Below are 7,383 nucleotides of genomic sequence, written 5' to 3' on the forward strand. Positions count from 1 at the left end.
CCTACTTCAGTGATATAAATACAAAGCATGATTACAAACAGGTCTTCTGCTGATACATCGGAAACAGCTGCACTTACCAACAACTATCCCACTTATTTCTTTATTTAGTGTTTTTTTCATTGACAGGTGTGGTTGAATTGGATGAATGTTACTTTCTAACATCCCTTCTTAGAAAATGAAACATAGAGCAAAATGAAAGGGAGTGTTTACTGCATGCATCGGTGGTCTAGTTTCGTTTTTAGTTTTCCCTTGTGTCTCCAGGTGTTTTCCTTTCCCCTCCTTCATTCTCTGTCTTCCCGTTTCCCAGTCTGTCTGAGTCACCCCTTGTCAGGGTGCCTGTTTCATTATTCATTATTCCCATGTGTGTGTGTGTGTGTGTGTGTGTGTGTGTGTGTGTGTGTGTGTTGGGGGTGGGGGCAGTTACTCTGTTTTGGGTTTCGATTTTTTTTGTTGTTGCCTGTTTGTGTTTTCTTCTTAAGTCACCCTTTGCACTGAATTTAACACTGAGGTGGAAGATTTCTGTCACAAAGAAATTAACAGGCATGTGATAACTTGAACATACACAAGTTGAAAAATAAATAGATGAACACACACTTAAAAAATCTCTTGTCAGTTCCAAAGGAAACAGCTACCCACAAGGTATTTTCAACAATACCACATAAAAATATACACTACTATTACATTAGAAACACATGATATGGGCCACGGTGGCTGTTAGATGCCATTAAAAACTTTAACAGCCAGATGAGTTTAATGTTTACTTGGCTTGTTTTTTCTCTATATGGAATTGTTACCGTGGCACCATTATAATAGCAGACCCAGGGGTTGAAGTGGGACAATCCAGGCATTCGGTCCCCTTCAAATAATGAGCAATTAATCTGATAGGCAGGTGAATGCATATTTCTGTTCAATTATTCATTTTTGGTGTGATGCAGCCTGGAAGTGACTCCAGTAATGACACGAAGATCATCCTTGCATATGGACTGCGTGGACTCTCGATACGTGCTTTTTTTCTTCTCACCTCTGTGATGCGTTAATGGTGCAGATGTAAAGTTGTGGTCATACTACTTTGGTATATGACCACGAGCATAAACAATTACATTTTTAAATGCAGCTTTTCAAGCAACTCAAAAAATATCAGCAAAGACTCAAACTCTCCCTGAAGAGTTTGTCATAAAATGTGCCTGCTAGCTAAAGGTGCACACACTTCATTTAACGGGGGAGAAAAAGAAGTTCAATACTGACAGAGATAGAAAGATGTAAGAAAGAAAGGCCACGGGAGGAAGAAGAGAGATTGTTTTCAAAGCAGGTGAAATTTGGTAAACTGGAAATTTAAATCTTACTGTCCTAATTTACTTTAAAGTTTTCAAATCGGATCTATAGACAATGTGTTGCTGTTATGTTATGTTGTGTTTTTGTGAAACTAATTGCAGTATACAAATGGGTAGAAAATATGATGTGATTTGATTCACTCAATGAATTTGACATTTTATGCCAGCCTTACAGTATCTAGGTTGTAAAATCAGCCATGCAGCTCATGAAACATCTGCTTATATCTAGTTGAACTCAGGTAGTTAAATCCACAAAGCACGGGTCAGCTGAAATAAATTACTATTTGACTTTTTTCTAAGTGATCCTTTTCCCCCTGTTGAACGTTACAACCGATCTTAAGGTTCCTTAACCTGCCAAATCCCAGGTGTTAGATAATATGTATTAAAGTCTCAAGGTGGATAAGAAAACCCATCACACAACCTGTCCTTTTGCTTTTGTTGTGATAATGGCAATTTTGCATTTGTGGTAACATGAAACAGCTGCTGACTATCTGGAGCAGGTGAGACTTGAACAGGTAGAGACAGGAAGTCAGACTGGCTTTTGTGCATTTGGCTCCATGTCTGTAACTAATAGACAGGCCAGTGTCTGTGCTCAATGATAATGTGTTGAAAGTAACAATATCAGTGACTGGCTCTTTTTCAGTGTCTGTTTTTCCACTTTCTCAGAGGTCAGTCTCTGTGTTACTCTGGGTTAGAAGTCTGATTTCTTACCCAGTGACTTTGTCATTTCTCTTTTTCAGAGGATCTGAGGTCTGGAAAGAGGAAGCACACTGTGGGAGTGGACTGGGTAAGTACAGGAAGTTAGCAAAACAAAGCACTCATCCTGTCCTCTGCCTGCAGTGCTGACATTGAAATTCAACACAAATGCTGAGTAAACATTTAGATTTTTTTTTTTATAGGGGGAAACGCACGAGTGCAGCGAATAAGGATTCCCAACTGCTTTCATTCAGGTCACCTCTGGGCCAGACTTTTAAAAACTGAACACACTCCTTGTCTTTTTCACACAAGACAGTGGAATCAAATCACAATCTAACAGTTTAAGGTACTGCAGTGTGTTTTGCTTGCCTTTCACTGCTTACTGGGTCATTTCAAAGAAAGTGGCTTATAGTCCAATTTAATGAGTTACCCTGCAGTGACATGTCCAAAGGTCTTCAGTGAGAAAGGCTAAAGCTGAGTCAGAAATTTCTACATAATACAGTACACATCAAGAGTTTATTTTGTTGTTAATATATAATGACTAATCTGACTAACACATCCACAAGCACACAGACACACACTCACACTTCTACCTGACCATAATTGTCCATAAAGGGTTGAAAAGGGGTGAGTTGCACAGTTTCTGAGTCATCAGTTTGTTCAGTGTGTTATTAAACTCGCAAAAGATTTGCATCCTTGGTCAATACAACGCTGAGGTAAATATGGGTTAGGATACCACTAAACAAGTAGTATATCTTTCTTTTTTTCAGACTGTTCAGGAAGAGCATGGTTTAGCATAAATACCTTTTTTTTTTACCCAGGCACTTCCTTGTTATATAATGCTCTGTTATATAATAACACTAAAGTTAAATGTTAAAACGCAAACCACTTAACTATTTCCCCCAAAATTCATATGATGCCCTTTTTTGTATCTGTATATCAGAAAAGGGTTGACTTAAACTTGTCAGTTCAGTTCACTGGAGTTTTATTTATATAGTGCCAAGTAACAACAACAGTCATCTCAGGGCACTTTATACGGCAAGTTAAAAACCATATAGCATTAGAGAGAAAACACAAACAATTTGATGACCTTCTATCAGCAAGCGCTTGGCAAAAGTTTGAAGGAAAAACTCCCTTTTACCAGAAAAAAACATCTGGCAAAACCAGTGTAAACAAACAAATACATTTACACAATCCATAAAGAAAGTCTGATTTTAATAGTTCATATTCACTGTTAACTTTTTGAAAATGGAAAAACAATCCTGTAAGCTGGTAAACCTGTTACAAAACATGTTCTGCAAATCAAAATCAAGTACAAACATGAACTCCCTTTTTTTCTTCATGAGCACACAGACACGTGTATTAACAAAAAAGCAAAACAACCCCCCCCCCCCCCCCCCCCCCCACAAAAATGCATTCCTATGTCATGTTTACAGAGCACTGGGTTCAGAGTTTTAAGGGAAAAGTGTGTATAAATAAACTAGCAAAGAAACAAAACCAGTTGAAGCTGAAATGGAAGTGAATGAGTTTAGACTTTGATAGAGCCATTTTTACTGTGTACAAAGGTCAAAAACATGTGGTAGATGGAGAGGAGGCAGTGACAGGAAGCAGGTGCCCAGGGTGTGTGTTTACACTTTTTTAAATGTACCAGAAAGGTGAACTCTTTTTTTTTTTAGGAAAATAAAGAGAGAGGGGAGACCTACAAATTGTAGGAAAAAAGTAAAGGATTCTGTGTGCAGGATATTGTAGGTTTTCCAAGGATTGCCTGATCCTAAATATATGGACATGGTGACTGTGAGAGCTGTCTTTAAGTGATACCTTCATGCACACAGATTAAAAGCTTTTTATCTGGATCCCATTTGAAAACCCAAAATAAGAAACAGTGAAAATGATAAACAAAAGTGACAGAGATCACTACTGTGTTGAAATACTGAAACAAAAAAAATGAGTGGCAGTAAATTCCAGGTATTTAACGTGTAAAGTGATGTCACAGAAGTCACGTGAGCGACTTTCTTTGCATATAGCTGCTGATAATGGCGCACCTTTATACCCTCGACGAGATAACAGGTCCACAGTGTAAGGAGCTGCGTTGGCATGGTCATATTTCTTCATTGTGCGAGATGAAAGATGAAATATCCAGTTTCAGAAATTTCTGAAGACCACACAGATCCTATAGTTACTGAGGAAAGACTGAACACTTTTAAAACTTTTTACAGAGAAGGTAACTGGCTGCACGGAGGTCGGTACATGATCCAAAAAACTAAAAGAAGAAGAAGAAGAAAAAATAGGATGTGTCTATGCACTAAAATCTGTAGACCAAATCTGTAACTTTTTTTAAACTGTCTGTCATGCCATGCTTTTTTTGTTGTTTCTACATTTAGATTGAATTGTACTGCAGAAAAATTCATGATCAGCTTAACCCAAAAATGATTCCCACCTCCTGTTCGTCAAATGAATTGTTCTCCATGCACTGAATAAGTAATGCAGGGATGTGAATATACTATTACATCAATGCATTCCACCAATAGATCCTCAAACACCCTGTACTATGACAAGTTTTATGCCTACCTCTAAAAATATTGTTTTTCTTTCCTTCTTTAATATCCTGTCTTCATGCTTTGCCGTTGAATGGTTGCATACATAAATTCTACATTACCTTGAAAACAATAAATTGTAAGACAGAAATAAGAGATGCTATAATATATATTCTTTGTAGCTGGCCTTTATAGCTCACACCACGAGAAATTTGAAGAAATTTAAGTAAACTTAGTGCCTAAACTGTTGCTTTAAAGCAGACACATTATTCTACAAACTATCTATATGTAGACAGGATGGATAATATTAATTAAAGTTAAGTACACGGGCTTTTCCAGATTCTGAATATTCCCAGGAATGCTGGAAATGAATTACTGTTAATCAAAACAAGTGTGTTATTTGAATGAAATTATCTTTTTTGGCGATAAGCGCTTGTACGCCCCTTGTTTACTGCTCTTTATGAGTTTGAAACTTGCTAAACTAACTGTTAATTGCTTTGAGCTCTGCAAGTAAACACTATGATGTTGAGTGATTTGATGACCAAGACCGCCCTCTAGTGGAAATATCTGCGAATTGCAGTGCTGCTGATTTGCGTCGATGCCTAAACATTAGATTTCATTTGTCGGTCGACACAGGACAGAACAAACCCATGCAGCTGGCACATGAAAAATGTGTTCAGATACTAAGATCGTACACTTTTATGTTAATTTATAACTTGTTAGTATAATTAAATGCTCCAAAACTACTGAATATTATTCAGTTAAAAATGATCCAAACCATAAAACAATGCATATTTGTGAAACCTAATATGCTTAAAATAAACAATTTAAACATTTTTATAAAGCTGTGTAGGAGTGAATATGGCATGTGGCTCTTTTGTATTTTTTATGTCGATGAAATGAAAGTTGTTGCTAATACTTAAATATATGCTATGTCATGTTAGGCAAAACGTTACATGATCCACTTTTAGTGGATGCTCATATTTAAATTAAAGTCCTACTAAATAACGCACTGAATGGTCAAAAAGAGGTAAAAAGTCAACACCATTACTGCCGAAACCCGGGATCGAACCAGGGACCTTTAGATCTTCAGTCTAACGCTCTCCCAACTGAGCTATTTCGGCGGTATGTGCTGCAACGTCGTAAATCTATAGCAAATGGTTTTTTACCTATGTGACACGTATGAAGTAAATATGTTTGTATGTGAACTTCGTATTCTCTCCCAACAGCTGATAGTTGACGTAAATAGATAGAGCCATAAAGCTATCTAGAGGACTCAGGTAACGGTAGAATTTCCCTTCAAGCCGCTAGACGTCATAGTCCTGAGCCACAGGGAGCCATAAAGCAGTACGAAAATAAAGGTTTTAATAATACCGCCACTGCTATTACAAAGACAGTGAAAAGAACGAAAAACGACGGAAAAGTTTCAGATAATGTTGCATTTCAGCTGTGATCAGTTACAATTGTTCCAACGTTTGGACACAAGATGGCGCCATTGGCGACCATAACATGCTGTTCCCGTTCATTATTATTATTATTATTATTATTATTATTATTATTATTATTATTATTATTATTATTATTATTATTATTACTGTTGCTGTTGCTGCTATGCTGTCTATGGCTCGTGATAAAAATAGCTGCAAAGTAAAACGGATATCCAGCATCGTAATGAGCTTATTCTGTTCATTTTGTTGGTCAAATCACCATAGACTAGATGCATCATCAATTTGGGACTCTACTTCAATCAGGCCAAATAGATTTTTATTTACCTCAGACTGCTCAGCTGGGATGGGGTGGGATTTATATGAAATGAAGGCAATAAAAATAGTACATATTTACTAGGGAAAAAATAAATATATTTAACAAAATAATTGCAGCATATTTTACGTTTACTAGCATGCTGTATTCCAATGCTCTGACATAGCACTGGATTATTTTTCTGCAATTTGTCCTTCACTGTCTTTTTTCATCTAAAGCCCACATTTCTTCATTCTTAAAGTGCTCCTGATACACATCCTACCAGATATTAATTACATTTACTCTTACACACATTAAAGAAGGCCTTTAGAAAAACTGTGTGAGACTTTGTCATAAAATTGTAGTCTGAAGCAGTATTGTGGGACTCCTCTTGGCCTAAAGTAGAAAACCATAAAGCCTGCTAATCTTATCGTTCTACACTTCTCTTTTTTTCCAACAGGGTTCTGCAGTGATGCAGTGCTGTCCCTTTATTAGTCATACAATATCACAATGCCAGTTTCTCTGCCTCCCGTCCCCTCTCTGTTTTCCCCCTAATCTCCCCTCCATTCTGCCTCTCATTCTCTCTCAATCTCTCTCTCCCATTTTTGTCCCTCTGTCATCCCTCAAGGTGACTTTCCTTCCTTCACAGACACTGCAGCTGTTCCTCGCTTTTGTTCTTGAAGGCCTGAGTGTGGATAAGAGATGAGAGAGATGCAGACCGGCAGAATAAAGAGAAGGAGAGCCAAAGAAGAAAATGGAAGTGCGAAAGAGGAGGGGGACTGATGAGATTATCAAGCAGGATGGAGGAATGTACAGTTTTGACTCACTGCTCAAATCAGTAAGGCAACAAACACAAGTGCATGCGTGACGCGCGCAGACCAATTTGTTCTGGTAAAATTAAAAATTAAGTGTCAACATCAAGCGATTGAGCCGCCTTGACAGATGCTTACCTGAATAACAGGTTTCATCTTCATTATTATTGGATATTAGCACAGTTGTCACATGAGAGTGATGCATAGTGAGGGTTCACTACAGTCAGCACTAAATACTGCAAGTATCTGGGACGGAGTTTCTAAATTTAG

At 37.5% G+C, this 7,383-nt stretch overlaps 1 non-coding gene across 1 annotated transcript; it reads right to left on the bottom strand.

The window, feature by feature from the left end:
• Positions 1 to 5,612: 5,612 nt before the first annotated feature.
• Positions 5,613 to 5,685, bottom strand: trnaf-gaa (transfer RNA phenylalanine (anticodon GAA)). Its single transcript has one exon. It is a non-coding gene; the product is annotated as a tRNA-Phe (tRNA).
• Between the last annotated feature and the right edge of the window lie 1,698 nt (positions 5,686 to 7,383).

The sequence above is a fragment of the Copadichromis virginalis genome, linkage group LG5 (genome assembly GCF_057382275.1).
Source record: "Copadichromis virginalis isolate Kocher_CV1m ecotype Utaka linkage group LG5, C_Virginalis_male_GT1.1, whole genome shotgun sequence".
NCBI classification, from domain to species: domain Eukaryota; kingdom Metazoa; phylum Chordata; class Actinopteri; order Cichliformes; family Cichlidae; genus Copadichromis; species Copadichromis virginalis.